Genomic DNA, 18,598 nt, shown 5'->3' on the forward strand with positions numbered 1-18,598 from the left:
AAGGAACTAAACTCAGCAGCAGCTGTTTCTTGTGCCTCCACCACACTTTTCTCTCATCTACACTTTTCTTCAGGAATGTGCATGGTTACATCCATTTGAGATGGAGATTTGGATGCTGCAGTCACTGCCAGGTCACCTGCACTCTCACTGAAAGATCAGGTATCTCCTCATCACTCACATCCTCACTGGGGCCGGAAGGCCAACCATGAAGATTTGTGTCTATGTATCTCAGGAGAGCTCCTTCCTGCTTAGATAGAAAAGCTCCCTTTGCTTTTTTCTTCTTCTGAATGCTGCCCCAGAGGGGCATTTTCTTCTTTCACTCATGACTGCTGTTGTGTGCCAGCTATAGTGGCTCTCAACACTCAATTGAAGGGGACAAATAAGCAGGCTGGTAGCAAGGCCTGAGTGAGGGAAAATATCAGTGTCTTAAGGGCCTAACTGGCTCCTACTACTTCAGTTGACTGCCTGTTCTCCTCAAGTGGGTTCAGGGAAGCAGCAGGAAACAGGAAGCTCCCTGAGAAGCTGGTGTTAATCAGTCCAGGCTCCTGGGGGTGCTAGAGAGGTATATAAGAGGCTCCTCCTCCTCTCTCTCCCTGCAGCTCCTGCTGCTTTCTGTTATTCCCTCTCACCTTTTCTCCTGCCTGCCTGCTATGTCTCTTGTGCTCTCCATCCTCCGGCACAGCACTCTACCATCTCTGTGCATCTAGAGCAGAGAGAATACATATGCACCAGCAGCAGACACAGTTTTCTACACTCTGGGTCCTAATGGCACCCCCCCCCCCACAGTCTGGCACCTGAGGCGGCCGCCTCAGTTTGCCTCATGCTCTTGTTAGCTTGGGAAGCAGAGCTGACAAGCCTCTTCAGCCTTCCCCAGGAATTTCCTACATCTTCCTTCTCTCTGGTCCTTTACTGACTCATGTGCTGTCCTGGCCAAATTGGGAGCACCTCCTTCTGGAACAGGGGTGCTGGTCCAGCTTCATTTAAAGGGGTCAGTCACCCTGTGACAGGAACTTAAATACAAAAACTAACATTAATCCAATATTACAATCGAGAAATCAAGCACACAGAGAAGGAAGTTTGAAAGCAAAGATATTTACTATGTTGTGGATATGTAATATTTTCTCATCCTATTTTATTTTGTTGAGAGGCAATCTTAATCTCTGAAAAGGATGTTGAAAAATTGCAGATGGGTAAGACAAGAAGCACCAGAGTTATGTGAGACCTTACAATGGGAGACTTAAGGAGCTCAATTTATTTAGTATAATAAAGAGAAGGACAAGAGGGATCTTGATCAGGCTTAAGCACCTTCCTGGTGAGAAGATTCCTGACACTAGGCGGGCTTTTAATCTAGTAGATAAAGGTCTGAAAAGATCCAATGGCTGGAAGTTGAGGTTAGATAAATTCAAATTGAAATATTAGACACAGATTCTTAACTGTGAGTGTAATTATTCACTGGAACAGCTCATCAAGGGAATTGGTAAATTCATCATTTCTTGAAGTCTTTAAGTGGAGATTGGATATATTTCTAAAAGATATGTTCTAATTCAGAGACAGGATATTGGACTTATGTAGCAGGGAAGAATAATTTCTTCGAGTGCAGAAATTATTGGGTGAAATTCGATAGCCTGTGTTATGCAGGAGGTCAGACTAGATAATGGTCTCTTCTCGCCTTAAACTCTGATTCTCTGTTGATATTTTAAAATATATTTAATGAAATATACAGGGTGTTTAACATGGACAAGTTTTATGCTGCAGGATAAGTTTCAATCTGAATTTCTTTCCTTTGTGTACTCCCTTTCTCAGCCTCCACACTGTATTAATGAATATATACATTTTACTTATATAATACACACAAAAAGTAGGTTAAAAGAACAGGTTGCAAAGTCAAGCACTCAGAAATTAGACTGAATTCTGGCATTTCCTGTCTGTACAACCTTAATTCATCCCGCACTGGTGCATATGCACTAAGATACAATCTTTAATTACATGATCACATACAATTTCCTCCCCTCCCAAGGCTTCCATTCCCACATACACATTCCTATTCCCAGGGTCCTTGCCAGCCAGTACCACTTCCCCCATCCTGGCTCCTCATCCAACCTGGCATCCAGTCCTTCTCCCCACATCCCCATCTCCTAGTCTCCCTCCTCAGGTTGTTCATCCAATCTCATTCTCATACTTCTACCCCCAAACTGACTTTGGCTCCCATTCTCCTTGCTCCACCAATCACTGTGTGTATGATGCATGTGCAGTCTGGTCAGCAGTAGGAGCTGTGAGGGGATGGAGAGTGCTCAGTTAGGATGGAATTTTTGCAGATTTTTAACTGCTAAATTCTAAATTATTATTGAGCATATATGAGCTGAGATTTTTCAAAGGCTTATAGTTTGGCCATGTTTGGGCAGATTTTCACGGGAGCAGCAAAAAACACATCCCTGAACAAACACCATCCTTCTCTGATCAAAACATGAGTGTACTACAGCTTTCCAAAGAAAAAGTTCCCAGAATTTTTTAAAATAGCAAAACTATGTACATTTCTCTAGTCTTGTTCTTGGAAATGGATGAAACTTTCCAGAAACCTTCAGCTTGAGGTAAACAGCTGGCATGGAAAATTTCAACCCAAACTGTTAGCATTTCACAAAGTTATAAGCAACTTACAACAGGGCCTTATAATGGAAAGTGTTGGGCAGTCTTAGCAATAGATGGCACTACCATCCCTGCCTATAATATATTTACCTCTCTATAGGAAAAAGGGTGTATTCATGGATGAACAAGATGCTTTGCAATTCATTGTCTAATGGCTAGTTTTTCAGGTGAGACCTGCAGGATTCCTGTGCAATATTCTTTTCAAACTATTCTGGGGACACATTGTGCTTTAGTGCAGAGAGAGGGCAACCGCTGGAAAGAAACTTCCATCTCCTTTGTGCTTCTGCACAAATGTCAGGGACAATCACAATTCCTATGGTTGGGAAGCATGAGGACTGCATGCTCCACGCTTGCCCAGAGATACACATCACCCCAAACTGGGAAGGAAGGAGGCAAGGCCTTGGCCCTGTTGTCTCTACACCAGCCCATGGTGTGCCAGGGGAATAGACTGAACCATCCAATATAATAGTGCAAAATGCACACATCATTTGCCCTAAGAAGCTTTAGGGATGGATTCCTGGCAGGGGATGATTCAGCAGAGCTCCTTGAGGAACAATCCTTTGCTGAGCCCCTCTGGCATGGCATGGTTGTGCATGGCTCCCAATTCAAGGCAGTGCTAAATGGCACAATCCCGTGTATTAATGTACTTCCTAACAAAGTAGCTTTTCTTATGACTACAACACCAGCAAAAACAGTTTGGGACCTTTGTGCTTTGAAATGAAAGAAAGACTTTGTACCTTTTCATTCAGAGCAGCTAGCAGGAGTGCTCAGTAAAGACAGCTCCAGATTCATTTTAAAAAACCCAGTGATCTCTAGCTTTTGGAAGCCTCCAAATCTAAGATGCCCTTCTTTTACTGCAGCACAGGCATATACAAAAAGAAAGCCCTGGCACAAAATGTAGATGTCAGAAGATCTCTGATGATAGATATTAAAATAGCACAGCCAAAGTGGAGAGCTTCATTTGGTCTGCAAGACAGGAGGTTGTTATGAGAGTGATTGATAATTAGGGAGAAATTGCATTGTAACTTTTGATCAATTACTCATTTGTTATCTGTCTATATCTGTTTGTCTTGCCTGTAAACCTTCAGGGCAGGAAACTGTCTTCCACTCTGTACAATGTCTAGCACAATGGGCCCTGATCTTGGTTGGAGTCCTGAGACACTACTGTGATAAACATAATATTAATATCATGTTATAAAGAGATGAGGGTGGAAAATGTCTTTAAGCTCTGGATCCATTTTCATTGACAGATGAGTATATCTGGAGAAACGCCTTTGAAGTCAGTGGAGTTATAAAGGTTTGACCCAGAGAAGAATTTGGCTCTGCACCTTCACACGGGGAATGGTGTGCACTTAAGAAACATACAAAGCTGAGTGTCTACAGTCACCTTCTGAAATCAGAGCACATTCCACCAGATAGAGAGATCAGCTTCATGGGCAGAGAATTCCTATGCTCTGTGGCCCTAGGTCTGAAGTAATTTTCTACATCTTTGGAAGGCATGCTGGCAAGATGACAGAGTGGGCAGAGCTAAGTTACGTGAGCCAGTGATTGCCGATTCTTCAGATCTGCCTACTGCCTAATAGAGAAATAGAAAAGGCCATTTGAAGAGATAGTTGGACTTAGTAAAATTCAAGGAGAATAAATGATCAGATAAAAAGATATTTTTCTTTTTCTCCCAAGGATGTGAATTGTAGCACAGATGTTTACAACGATGTTTCTGTTTGTTAGATCCTTACTATTACTTAAATAGCATTTTTATAAACTCCATTGTAGGCACTCCCTAAGCATGTCTTTGTTTACCCAATAATCTGTAACAGCTCCGTAGGTAAATATGTACTTCAGAAATATATAAAATACACTCAATTCTACTAATTAAGGAAATGCATAAGGAGGGAGTTAATAAATCACAGAGTCGTGACTCCATAGACCATAGTGATACCTCATGAGTTTCTGAAGTGCATTGTGTGAAAGTCCACAAAGAGAATTTTTAGTTTACTGATTGATTACTTGGCAAGCAGTAATGCCTCCATCAGATTCGAGAACCTGACTAAATTGTATCAACCCAATAAACAGTGACAACTGCTTCATGCAGGTTCTCTTAACATAATATTATTTCAAGCCCCACATGGAAAATGTTTAGTTTGCTGGTTATTGCTCCAGTAGCCTTGTGATGGTCTGTTGGGTCAGTGCTCCAGCAACTAGACTCATCTGTCCCTAGTGACATTTTGGATTAAATAATGTTGCTAATAACTCATTCCCAAATGAAAATAGCTCCCGTTGCTTTATATACATACTCTCCATATGGCAAAGTTAATTTCATTTCTGAACTGACAATATGCCATAGTGGAAATTAAGGGAAAAGTGCCCAGTGCTGTTTGTTGTTTTAATTCCAGTGTTCCTTCCTCAAAAGGAATGCCAGCTGAAGTCAATGGGGATTTGTGTGTGGCAGGACTGCAACAATGGGCCAGGTTGGTTCTTTTTCTGGTTTTCCAGTATGTGTGGTAAAAACAATTGTTTGTTTCTGTGTCAAGTTTCAGCCAAGAGCAAAGTTTTACTGCTGAGCTATAAGACCTATAAATAAGGCAATACCATGTGAAGTCAGAAAGACCCTTCATTTTTATGGTTTAAATTGCCTTCCTATTCTGTATTTGTGTATGCATATGAAGAAAGAGAGAGGGATTGCTTGGCCTCTAATGAAAGCCCTTTCCTGTAAAACAAAATTGATTGGTAATTGTGTGAAATAAAATAGATGTATATTGAAGGGCATATGAAAGCTGCCAGATAGAAAATTTGAACCTCAGTTTTCAATCTGCAGAACCAGTGGTCATGGAAACTACCCCATATGCTGCCCAGACATACCTGGCACTGTATCTCAGACTTGCCCTGTACAAGGATCCCGTATTGCGGTAAGAAGGATATTCAGTTTCCTTGCTCTTCAAAAGGGCTCATTTTGCCATTTCCTTAGAATAGATTGTGCTGTAGGCACTGTCAGGTGCATTAGAGGAGTAAAGAGCAGCTGGAACCAGACAGAATTCTTCCTATAGATTCCCCAGCAGTTCACAACCACTACACCGCCCTTGGAGATGGTGTAGCATGCTCCCAATCCTTAGCATGCCCTTTGATTTCCCTTTTTAATAATTTCGTATGCCCAGGGGCCTCCGGAGGGAGCATTCCTGTGCTCTCCAGTTGAATCCGACCAGCCCCTATGCTCTTTTTGCTCTACCCCCAAGACTCTGGTCCTTCATTTTATTGTCATTTAATGGTATACAACTATAGTAGAATCACATCTTGGCAGTTGGAGGAAGCCAATTCATGGGATGGTGAAGGGAAGGGGGATGCTGGCATCAGAGGATGGGATGGAAGGAGAGATCTAGCCACCGGGAGGAGGAATCTGCCACCAGGGGGAGGGGAGGTAGGAGAGAAATGCACAGTGGGAAGGAGCTGCAAAAGGAACATTGCAAACTTAAACCGGTCAGCCCCTACCACTGGGGGTTTTCCTAATTCGTACTGTTTGATGCCAAACCAAAGACAAATGAAAGTAGCTCATTTCAGATCTGCTCTGGAGATTCTTTGAGCTAAGTTAGTGTCCTGGCTTCAGAATGAGAGAACAGGAAGATTGGAGGGCTTGGGAAATTGGTAACAAGAGCTGGCGTCTTTTACCTTTATTTTAGGTAACTGGTTCAAAGCTGGCTGCTGTCGCTAGAGAATGGAAGTTACCACCATCATGTATGTGGCTGCTGGCTGAATTGCCCACTGGTATGTGAAGTGACTTGTAGGTTTCACGCTAGTACCTAGCTGTGCATATAAAAGAAAACAATATCAGCAAATTCAACATAGTGGCTTTCAGCACAGACCCCATGTAGCCTGGAGAATTAATTATATTCATGCCCCAAGAGGTGATTCCTCCAGGGCAGTTCTGCAGTACACTGGCAGAGCTCTACAGAGTAGTTTTCATTGCTGTGCTGGACATGCTCTATAGCTAGAGGATTTGCACTTCAGTTTTATCAGTCTGGCACATTTCACAAGCACTTAAATTTACTTAAAATGGATTTTTATGTATTTTCATTTAAAGTAAATCTTTAAAATAGTTGGCTTTCTGCCAGTGGAGGATTTTCCTCATCTGATCAATGACACTATGTCCTCAGTCAATTTCTTGCCATCTTTTCCCAGCTCTTTTAATTCTATTCTTGCTGATTTCAAACATAGGTATCATCTGTTACTTGGGAATAGCTCCCTTCCCCACATAAGGACTTCAGGGCCATACCTGAGGCTTGGTCACTGGAGACTTCCTGATAATGTCACTAGTGGTCCTGTTTCTGTATTTGACCATAGGGAGACACAGGGCCGGTGCAACCATTTAGGTGACCTAGGCGGTCGCCTAGGGCACTAGGATTTGGGGGGCAACATTTTCTTTGGCAGCGACCGTGGCGGCCGGATCTTCGGCCGCCCCGGTTGCCACCGGCATTTAGGCGGAGGGAGCTGGAGCAGGGGAGCGCGGAAAGGGCCGCCTGCAGCAAGTAAGGGGGGGTGGTGGCACACAGGGGAACTCTCTGCCCCAGCTCACCCCTGCCCCGCCTCCTCCCCGAGCACGCCGTGGCCGCTTCACTCATCCCGCTTCCCAGGCTTGCGGCGCCAAACAGCTTAGGTGCCGCAAGCCTGGGAGGTGGGAGAAGTGAAGCAGTGATGGCATGCTCAGGGAGGAGGCGGAGCAGGGGTGAGCTGGGGTGGGGGAGGGGTGCCTCAGGGCGGAGGGTGGGGGGTGCGGAGCTGCAGGGGGGGAGCACGCCTCAGGGTGGAGGGGGGGAACTGCCATGGTAGGGGCACCTCAGGGCAGGGGCTCAGGGACAGGGGAGGGTGCAAGGTGGAAATTTCGCCTAGGGCGTGAAACATCCTTGCACCGGCCCTGGGGAGACACAATCCAAAGAATTCAGCTGGCTTGAAGAAAGGAAAGGAAGGTTGTAACCAACCTTCTTCAGCTCACTTGTGTTAAAATGCTCATTGCATCAGGATTAAACTCTGTGGCAGCCAAGTTACAAAGTTTGTGGTGCTTTTGTAGAAAACAAAGTTATGGCTGAAGCCAGCCTTAATTTTCAAAACAAATGTGGAATATATAATTCATTATTATTACATGCCACATTTTCCTAAACAATAATATGTCGCACTTACAGTGCTTTTCATCCATAGACCTCAAAGAGCTTTACGAAGATGGGTATCATTCTCTCTATTGCACAAACAGAGAAACGGAAGCACAGAAAGGTGAAATGACTTGTCCAAGACCATACAGGGCAGAGCCGGGTATACAGCCCAAGCCTCCTGACTCCTAATCCTATACCCTTCCCAGTAGACTATTCTGTCTTCCTGTTAAGAACTGGGGCCAAGCTTTAAAAACCTTCAGAAATATCCCAACTCCACTGTAGCCAAAAGAAGTTTTGCAACTGACTTCTATGGGACCAGGATTTTCCCTACTAAGCATTCTGTATTGTCTGAATTCCCTACATGAGTTGAGCATTAATATCTATATGTATAATCTATAATTTAATTGTATTTATTGTGTGGCAAAGTTTTCTAACTGCCATTGCCAGTTCTTATCTTCATCAGATAAAGGTTACATTATTCAGACATTGAACTGGAAGACTGATTGATGGATTTTGAACGGAAAGGTTCCCTAGAAGGCAATGTGGGTTTGTTTTCCCTGTGACAAGCATAATTTAACTAAAAGAATATATATCCCACTTAGCCTGTTCGTGCCTGACCACCATAAGTGCCATAATGTCATTTAATACTGGCTCATCCATTAAGAGAACATCTTAAAGAACTGACTTTGTCGAATAAAAACAGAAATGGGTCTTCTTTACGTCAGCTGGAAATCACTTTAATGGGGCTTTCTCAAACATCCTAGACCTTACCCTTTCATGTAATTTATCATTGTTATAATCGGATGAGGAAAAAATTCTCCATGCTCCAAATATCTTCTTGTTTTAAAATCCTATAAGCCCCAAAGTAGAAAAAGTCATACCACCTTCAGTAATGCAACAAATAAACCCAATGTTTTCCCCTATAGAAAAAGCCAACAAATATTCTTAACAAGAGTTTTATGCACACAGGGTCAGTACCTCAGGGCTGCTCTAAATTGAGTGCAACTGCAGCAGCTCTCAAGTGATTGCTGGAGCACAGTAGTAATCTGCCTAAACTCCTCCTCAGCTAGGTTCCTTAGCCATGGCTTCTGGGCTGGGGCCTGTGTGGTGGGTGGTATCGGGCAGTTTTGTCAGTTCTGGGGACACAGGTGCTAACTTTTGTTTTTGCCAATCGGTGCTCCACCCCCGCTCTATTCTGAGGCCAGTCTAAATTTGCTTGCTCCTAATCACCATGACCACAATAATGAGCAATATTTTACTTATAAAAAAAAAGTACTTATCCGAGGTGACTGGGCATGTGGAACCATGCAAATCTGTCAACAAACAAGCAAGCAAAAAATAGCAATCTCCTACAAAAATCCTAAATACAAGTTCTTGACAGGTTTCCTCTTCAAAACTTACTCTTAATTAATTATCAAAGTTCAAAACTATAGCATGAAAGTCTGGTCTTCACCTACTACGGGCTACCCGTATGCAGTACTAATAATGGGGGGAAGGCAATATGGATGGTCCTGAGAGAACTCTTGTGATTGTAAAAGCTGGCAATTTTAAACAATATTTTTTTATGTAAAGATCTTTTTTAAAATATGATTGCTTAACATTATGATACCAAGACATGAGTTTAGCAAGATGACCAACATGATTTGGAGTGCTAGCAGCATGGGAGTTTATCGTTGTAGTTAAGAGGCCATTGATAAGCATTTAAAAGTTCTAGCTTTGGAGGCCAGGATAAGAAGGATTTCAAATTCCTGATCAGCTGTCAGAAACGTTCAGGTCCTTTTCAGAGAGACCCCAAAGAGAATGCAAGGTGATCACTTCCAAGCACATCACATGTGAGAGCTTTTATTGGGTGTTATAAGGAGTACAGGGGTGGCAGTGACGTTGGGGGAGTTTCACGTTGCTCTGCAGCATGAAGTGCAGGTCACTTGTTAGGACTATCCATGTATGTCTCTCTGAATTAGTTTCCTGTCATTGCTGGGCATTGGACATTGGTGCACCTTGGTCCCTTCTATTCTCTGCCTGTGACACATAATAGTTTAGTCTCCTGTGAGCTATAATATTTTAGTCTGATGTGGGTTGTTGGGTCTAGTGTGCAGGTGGTGATGGTGGTAGATTAGATGATCTGATGGTCCCTTCTTGCCTTAAACTCTATGACTTTATGAAATTAAGTGAGAGATAAATGCACTAATTAAGGCTGCAATCCTGCTTCAGGATCCACTGGCACAGACCCCTGTAGCCATGTACAGGAATACCACACAGGCACAAAGGGCCTGCGGTAGTGGATTCCAGGGCAGAACTGGGTCCCATTGATGTGATGCTTTCGTGGTGTTGAATGACACCTGAAATCTGCTCAGAACTCCAAAGTCCCTAAGACGTGAATGGGAATTTAAGGTATTCAGCACCTCCCTGGATGGGAGCCAGAGCTAGAAAATGAAAGATACATTGGCAGCTGGACTGTAATAACAAGCGCCTTCATGCTGTGCTGCTCCACTCACCTTTTCTCCCTTGACCATGACAAGACCAGGGATAGGTAGTGGTGGCTTGGGGCTCTGGGGTTTGCGTGTGCTGGGATCAACTAATTTCAGGTGCATCAATGTCGTTGCTGTGGATTTGCATTAAACTTGGGGAACTGACTGGTCTGCTTATTTTAGTATATTTGTAAAAAGTTGTTAAGGGCACCCCCTTCTAAAAGGTGGTATAAATAAAAATAAATAAACGCATCCCCTGTTTGACAGAATGGATATATTTTAGTAAATTTTACATATTTTATATTACAAGATGGCAAATGGTCTTTCACAGAAAAAAAATCAAATGGAAAAAGAAAACGGAAACTAAATGAATTAAATGATGTTTAAGTCCCAGAGTGAGCATCTCAAGTAAAAATTGAAAGCAGATGTCTAAGAGAATTCCACAGGGATCTAGACTACCTGCAAATTTAGCTGAAAATAACTTTTGGTGACAGTTTTCTCTAATTTATATGTGGTGGGCAGCAGATTAATCCATTGATTAACAGATAATTGAAAGTTCTTTTTCCAGATTTGCATTAAAAAAGTTTCACAGAAATTGTGAGAAGTATGTCAATGAGTTTCTTAATACACTAGTCAGTGGAATAATCAGACCTATATGAATCACTAAAGAGAGATGTAATGTGCCTGTAATTCAATGTGTAATCAGAGTAACAGCCTGCCAATAACTGAGCTGAAAAGGTTTGATTTAAGGAGGCCAGAGGAGAATGACAGGCCTTCAAATGTTTGAGCTTCTTTTGCTAAAAGTCATTTGGACTGTATGGAGGACAGCATATAGTGGAGCCCAGACTGGAGACCCACTCACCACTTTCTGTTTGGATTTTAAGATGCAGCTTTAATTATTGTGAGGTGCTCAGGTGCTATAGTATTTGATCTCCAGGGAAATCCTATACATACATAAATACAATCTGCTTTCTAAATATGGAACAGAAAATCAGGCATCTGAGAGGGATATTGGTAAATAATTTGTCAGTTTTGGTTTCTGTATGGGTAGTACCAGCAAAGGAAATTATAATGTAGGAGCTATTTCTGTAGTAGTATCAGAGTCTTTGCGAGGAAGGAAAATATATGACATTCACAAGCAGGAAGAGAACCACACTGAAGTTCTATGTATTAAAATATGTAGGTAGCTGGGTGATTTTTTTTCTTAACTCTGTGACCATAATTAATATGTTTTGTGTATTATGTTATGTAAAGTATTGATTATAATGGGCTCACCAAGTATCTCAGTTCTATCATTTGTTTTAATTGATTTTAAATTGTAGGTTCAATCCTGGAACTGTTGGAGAAGAAATTGTGGAGTCAATCTTGAGTTTCACTCCTCTCACTCAGCTCCACTCTTACAATGTGAAGGGAGCAGAAGCAGCCAGATCTCTCTTATTGAGGATTTCTTCAGCCCTGGGGAGTCCCAGCCAGCAGAGAGACAGCATAGCCAGCTCCTGTGTCTTCTCCCATGGCTATTTCCAGTGAAGGGTGCCTCTTGGGATTAGGAAGGATGTGCTGGACTTATGGTCAGAGTGTGCTGTGCTCCAGCAATTCCTAACTGGAAGATGGACCATCTAGGGCCAGGACTGGGACCAGCATAGAACCAGCCCCAGAATCAAGAAGCTGCAGCTAGTTCCCTTCTCAGCTTCATTCTTGGAAGTTGGACACTGCTAAGAATTTGGGCTAGAGTCTGTTCAGCATCTAATAAGATACCAGGGTAATTAGTACCCCAAGCTCAATATAGTTTAAGATGCTTCCCAACCCCCACCCCCCAAATCCCCAAATAGCATCAGTGCTACAAGTGGACTCACAACCAAGTTCACAGCAAGGACAAACAGCAAAAGGAAGAGGCCATTTCAGAGGCTGAAAGGGACTATATCCAGCTGGTTAAAAGAAACAAAATATCCTTCCATTTTTGGAACTAAATTCATAACTACATTTCTAGCCAGAATTGCCACAACCTTGACTATTATCATGAGTTGTAATGGTCACAGTGGCAAAGTACAAAATAGTAGGACGCCAGAAAAGCATTGTGATTGGGTAATCTCTTTATGTCTCCAATTATACTGGAAAATGCCAATTACCTTTGATTTCCTATCTTCTGTCAAGTATGTATGCCCCAGGTGGTTGTTTAAAGGTTATGTTACTACGTGGCAGTAAGAGATGTCCCAAGTCTAAGACACTGTGTCATTATAGCAACCTTTTGTACAGTGGCTGTAAGTGCACACTCACATTAAAGTAGAATCAATAACTGGACTCTTGGGAAGTTCAGACTTCATTGGTGCAAAAAACACACAAAAATGCTCTCTTGTCCGCCTCAATCCAGCAATGTGCCAAGGAGTCTGGTCCCAATTCAGCAAAGCACTTAAGCACATGCTTAACTTTGACATCGTTGGCATGTGTTTAAGAGCTTTGAGGTCAGAGTACATAGCATTGCGCAGGACCAAACCCCTAGGCATTTCTAATGCCTACATCACCACAACACCCAAGTATCTAGGTGTCTTCTTATAAGAAAAAAATACCACATTAATTTGATCCATAAAGGACCCTGGCCTTAGAATCTCCTAGGTTTCACTGCAATTATGGGAGGTTTTATTTTCCTTTTGGAAAAAAAACAAACAAGTCTTTCAACACGTACTCTTATTGCGAAGAGGTCAAACTATTGGCAAATATGGGACAAGGCGATAGCTTCATAGGACTGAATGTTAAAAAGATAGAGAAAACACTGAAGGAAGAATAAAGCTCTTTGTCCCAGATCCAGCTGACTAATTTCCCAACTCTACTGGGATCCATAATATCCTCTATAGATGTATTGTAGTGGGCGTAAGAGTCCAAGGGAGGTTTCCTGTCACAAAACAATGGCCTTCACAATATATTCCCTCTTTTTGATACCTAGGAGCTTTAGTTTCCTTTCAAATTATATTTGCACATTCTATTTAGGAACATCAGAATTGCCAGACTGATGCATCTAGTCCAGTATCCTGTCTGCCGTTGGCCAGTACATGATGCTTCTGAGGAAAGTTCAAGAAACGCTGCAGAAGGCAGTGCTTTAAAATGAAGATCAGAACCTTGGCTTGTGGCCAGGTATGAAAGACGAGCCACTGGCGCTCAGTTGTTTCAATTAAGTTTGTCACATAATACTTTTTATATCTATCATGCCTTTCTTTAGTGCTCAGCTCAAGTAGGTCTTTGGCATTCCATTGATAAAGCTGGGATTCCAGACTGGATTCTGCTCTGTTGCACCAGTGATACTTTCCCTCTAGAGACTGCTGCCTAAGCACCATATTTAAAGGTAGGTGTTTGTATTGGGAGAAGCTGAGAGAAAAGGCTGAAGCTACCTTTAATGGTCTCTTGGGTAATTGAGCCGCTCTCTGAATCAGAAGCATGAGGTCTCTTTACATGTGGCTTTTATTTAAAAAAAAAAAGAAGTCTTAAAAGTTTTTTGAAAGCTAGTTGTCTCGATTTGGGAAGTATTCACATTTGCCCTTAACTGAGATGAGATTTAGAAATCTCTCCTCTAAATACAAGTCCCTTAAATCTTATTATAGATTGATAATAGGTTGGCCGGTGTTGCGTACTTACAATCATTCATTTGTGCATCGGAGGGATATTATAGGAAAATGCATGCCTGAGAAAACTGTTGGACACATAGAAAATACCTGAGGTAATACAGGTGAGCAATGTAAAGAGGGAGTGTGATGGGTTGGAACTCAGGAACCCCCTTGGGGCTACCAACTGATGTGCCAAGACTACTTCTGCTCCTGCTTTCCTGCCCTGGCAGCTTAGGACTTCAGTGCCCTGCCTGGGTTGAGCCAGACCCACTAGCCTGCTGCAAACCCAGACCCAGGATCTGACCCACGTCCCCTAACAGCTGCAAACTGTGAGCTGCTTTCAGTTAAGAAGTGTTCTCGTCTTTAACACTCAGATGCCCAACTCCCAATGGGGTCCAAACCCCAAATAAATCCTTTTTACCCCGTATAAAGCTTATACAGGGTAAACTCATAAATTGTTCACCCTCTATAACACTGATAGAGACAGATATGCACAGCTGTTTGTCTCCCCTCCCCCAGGATTAATACATACTCTGAGTTAATTAATAAGTAAACTGTGATTTTATTAAATACAGAAAGTAGGATTTAAGTGGTTCCAAGTAGTAACAGACAGAACAAAGTGAATTACCAAGCAAAATAAAATAAAGCCACCTGATACAGTAATACAACTGAGTACAGATAAAATCTTACCCTGAAAGATGTTTCAATAAGTCTCTTTCACAGACTGGATGCCTTCCTAGTCTGGGCATAATCCTTTCCCCGGTACAGCCCTTGTTCCAGCTCAGGTGGTAGCTAGGGGATTCCTCATGATGGCTTTCCCTTTTCTCTGTTCCATCCACTTATATATCTTTTGTATAAGGTGGAAATCCTTTGTCCATCTGGGTCCCCCTTCTTCTCAGTGGAAAGACACCACACCAGGTTAAAGATAGATTCCAGTTCAGGTGACATGATCACATGTCACTGCAAGACTTCATTGCCCACTTGCCAGCACACAGGTATACAGGAAGACTTACAGGTAAAACAGAGCCATCTGCAGTCAATTGTCCTGGTTAATGGGAGTCATCAAGATTCCAAACCACCATTAATGGCCCACACTTTGCATAATTACAAAAGGCCCTCAGAGTTATATTTCATATTTCTAGTTTCAGATACAAGACTGGTACATTTATACAAATAGGATGATCACTCAGTAGATTATAAGCTTTGTAATGATACCTTACAAGACACCTTTTGCAGGAAGCATATTCCAGTTACATTAGCATATGTTCATAAAATCATACAGAGTGCAACATCACAGGAAGTAGCAAAGATATCAGGCTCAGTGCCTTAAAGGTGTTTGGCTGTTGCTTTGGTCAGCAAAACAACACCTAATCCCTGGGTGTACTGCAGCCAACCGCCGGAATTTTGTGCCTTATGCCTGGCCCCCAGGTTTCCAATACAATCAGTGCTTGGGGAGAATTGAGCACCTTAGAAAGGGATGTTCAGAAGCCAGCTTGCTGAGCAGAGAGCCACGTAAGTTAGCTAGGAGTGAAATGCTGATGAGAGGGGATCAAGCATCTGGGGATATGTCTATACTGCAATTAAACACCCACGGCTGGCCCAGACCAGCTGACTTGGGCTTGGGCTGCAGGGCTGTTTAATTGCAACATAGACTTCTAGGCTTGGGCTGGAGTCCAGGCTCTAGGAACCTGTAAGATGGGAGGGTCCCAGAGCTCAGGCTGCAAAGCAGTTGAGCCTAGAAGTCCACCCTTCCCTTAAACTGCAGCCCAGCCTGAACCCCACAAGCCTGAGTCAGCTGGCAGTTTTAAAATGCAGTGTAGACATACCTTAAATGGCTGACTGGGGTGTCTGGCTGACAGGCCAAAGAAAGGTGCCTCTCTTCACTCTGGAGCCTCAGCTATATACCCCCTCCTAGAGTTAGACACTTAGGCCAGCCCTTGCCCTAGCTGCCAAAATCCTCTCTCTCTCTCTTTCACTTGATCATGCTGGCTAATTCTCTCACTCTCACCCTCCATTCCCCTGGGTGTCTTTTGTGGGGGTGCTCTGCTGCACCTCCACCTGGCGCTAGCCTGCCTCCAGCTCTCCAAGCAGTTTGCTAGCTGTAGGGCGGTATCAGGGCTTAGGCAGGTTTGCAACTGCAGGCCAGCTGAAACTTTGCTGCCTAGGGGATTAGGCAGCAGCTTTGAAAATGTTAATGATGCCTCAATGGCGGATTTAGGTGCCAAGTGGGGTTTTCAAAAACACCCTAAGATGGAGAGGCACCTAACTCCCATTGGTTTCAATGAGAGGTAATGACTGAGGCACTTTTGAAAAATCTCACTAGACACTTATCTGCATCTTTAGGCACCTAAGTAGCTTTGAAAATCTGGCTGATTAACCATCCAGAGCTACACTGAGCATGTGATTTGGTGCAGTGTCAATTTGCAAATATGCAGCAGGCAGACAGTCTGAAGTTGTGATTAAGGTACTTTTCAGGCGATGTTGTAGTTGTGGGATGTTCCAGAAACCATGTGTTCAGTGACCTGTCTGCTCACAGCTCCTTCAGCAGTGATTTGAAAAGGAGTCAAATTCATTAACAATAACAGGTGCATTGGAGAAATTTGTGATTATGTTCCTTGGGAAACTTTTCCATATGGTGTGGATGGAGCTGGTGAGCTGATCCATTCAGAGCATGTCCTAATACTGGGGAACTTTGGCATTTTAGTTCCTGTTTTGTTCCATATTCTGTGTCTCATCTGTTTCTTCTCCATTTAGGACTGCATAACGTCTGGCCTTTAGTTCTTGTTTATCTCAGTCTTCTTAATTCACTCTCTAATCCTGACATCAGTTAGAGTGTATTTTCCCAGCTGAAACTGGTGTTAAATGTCACAGCTGGAGAGTTTTATGAAAATCTAGCCTCTGGTTTGTAAATGTTGGGTAATTTGTTCAAGTGATAGCAGGTCTGTGACTCACCTGGACCAATTTATTCAGATTATTCTGCTACCATCTGTTTGTGGCATCAGAAAAGCGGCTGGAAGTTAAATCTGGGATAATGAACTATATTTATTGGGATAAAACAATTATGATGGTTAAGTTCTTTTAAAACCCATATATTGTTTAGAAAGTGTATTTTCAGCTCTTTAGTGTCTGTAACAGACACTGATTTCAGATGTAGCGTGGAGAGGGTTGACTGCTTTCTTCACAACCACGCAGTGTGTGTGGTATGAAAATTACTCTTAGATCTTTTAGTTAGACAGCCTCCTACTATTTGTGAAGTTTGTGACTGCCAGTCTCCTGGCTGCTTTGCTAGGCTTCTGAAGATTCTATTCTATTCTGCAACATTTCCTTCCCCATATAAATCTGGCAATGTGAGAGTCAAGAGTGGAACATGCTTCTGGACAGTAACAAGATTGCACTATCCTTTCACTGAAAGAGAACTGAAATATGTTAATTTTTACTCATTCCCTTTGCATGCCACAGGTGAAAGCAAGTCCTGGAAAGAATAACAGCTGTGGCTAGTGATCAGCAATAATTCAGTATGAAACAATTACGATGGATCATGCTGTTTTAGGATTACAAAAATTAAAAAGGAACCCGCCATGAGTCATGTTGAACCTGAGGACATGTTAAATATCAGTGGGCTGGCCCAAGCTGCTGTATTTTTAAGTACTAACAAATGATAATGGTGACTGCATTGAGCAGCAGTTAAGGAGAATGGGGGGCAACAATTCCAAATACGTGTTGCCCCTGAGTAAGATTTCCTAGAGTTAAGCTTAGCACTTCCTCTGTTACAGCCTCCTTGTCACCTTCCCTCTCTGCATTCTCCTGCTGCTTCTCAGAGCTAGTTTGTTTCATTAAAAGGAGAAAACAAAATAAGGGCTAAATTTTCAAATGCAGGCACTTTAAAACTGAGCCCACCAACTGGTGAGTGCACCCACTGGAGCTGCAGAAAGGTAGTTTTATATGCACAGCAAATGCTACGGGGGGTGCATGCACCAATTGGTCCTAAATGTTTTACTTTTATGTGCATAGGCAATTGTAGAGTAGCTAACTGTTCATGCTCATATCATTTCCTGTTCATTAGTAGCACATTACATTTGGATGCAGCGGCCTACATTAAAGAAGAATCATTGTTCTGATCACAATATTGGCCTTATTGAAATTAGTTGCACCATTGTTTTGATCCTGAATCAGTGAACACAATCAGACAGACTTTCTTTTTACTGTAAAAAAGTGTAAATCCAATATTTGTAGTCACAACCTCCACCTGCCCCCTACTCTTTCCCTTTGCAGGTTCCTAAATGATACATTAAGTGTCTGAGGAGGATGGCTGTGACTATGCATACTGAATGTACAGTAGTTTACATTAAAAAGGAAGTTATCTTATTGTGCAAACCAATCCAGCCTAAAAACATTGCAAGATATTTCCTTTTAATGTAAGGCACTGTATTCTAATGCAATGCACGACTAATTAACAGATTCTGCAACGCTTGCTCATGTTAAGTGGCACCTCAGTCTTCAACTAATCCCATCAAAATCACTACAACATTTCAGTAGCTCCAACGGGATTAGGAAATCTCACATTCCAGGCTTGTTCAATCTTCAGTCTCCAAGAGGCTGACCAAGTCCTAGTTTTCTCTGCCCTTCCAGTGCCTTATGTGCATGAGGCGATATAGCAGTTTATACCAGTGGTTCTCAACCAGGGGTCTGGGGCCCCCTGGGGGTCTGTGAGCAGGCTTCAGGGCGTCTGCCAAGCATTACACTTGCTGTGGCCTGGGGC

The 18,598-nt window shown here is 42.6% G+C and overlaps 1 protein-coding gene across 5 annotated transcripts in view; it reads right to left on the reverse strand.

Moving 5' to 3' along the window:
- The window catches only part of RBP2 (retinol binding protein 2), a 33,312-nt gene extending 16,615 nt beyond the window's left edge, over positions 1–16,697 (reverse strand). The window contains exons 1-2 of one of the 5 annotated variants that reach the window (XM_045029178.1): positions 15,666–16,143; positions 6,304–6,438 (exon numbers count right to left, since the gene is read on the reverse strand). The gene's annotated coding sequence lies outside the window, so the exon portion shown is untranslated. Of the gene's footprint in view, positions 1–6,303; positions 6,439–14,529; positions 14,587–15,665 lie in introns of those variants that run through there. The other 4 variants (XM_045029179.1, XM_045029180.1, XM_045029182.1 and 1 more) reach the window with 4 other exon arrangements.
- Positions 16,698–18,598: the final 1,901 nt, after the last annotated feature.

Source organism: Mauremys mutica, chromosome 9 (assembly GCF_020497125.1).
Source record: "Mauremys mutica isolate MM-2020 ecotype Southern chromosome 9, ASM2049712v1, whole genome shotgun sequence".
In the NCBI taxonomy this organism is placed as follows: Eukaryota; Metazoa; Chordata; order Testudines; family Geoemydidae; genus Mauremys; species Mauremys mutica.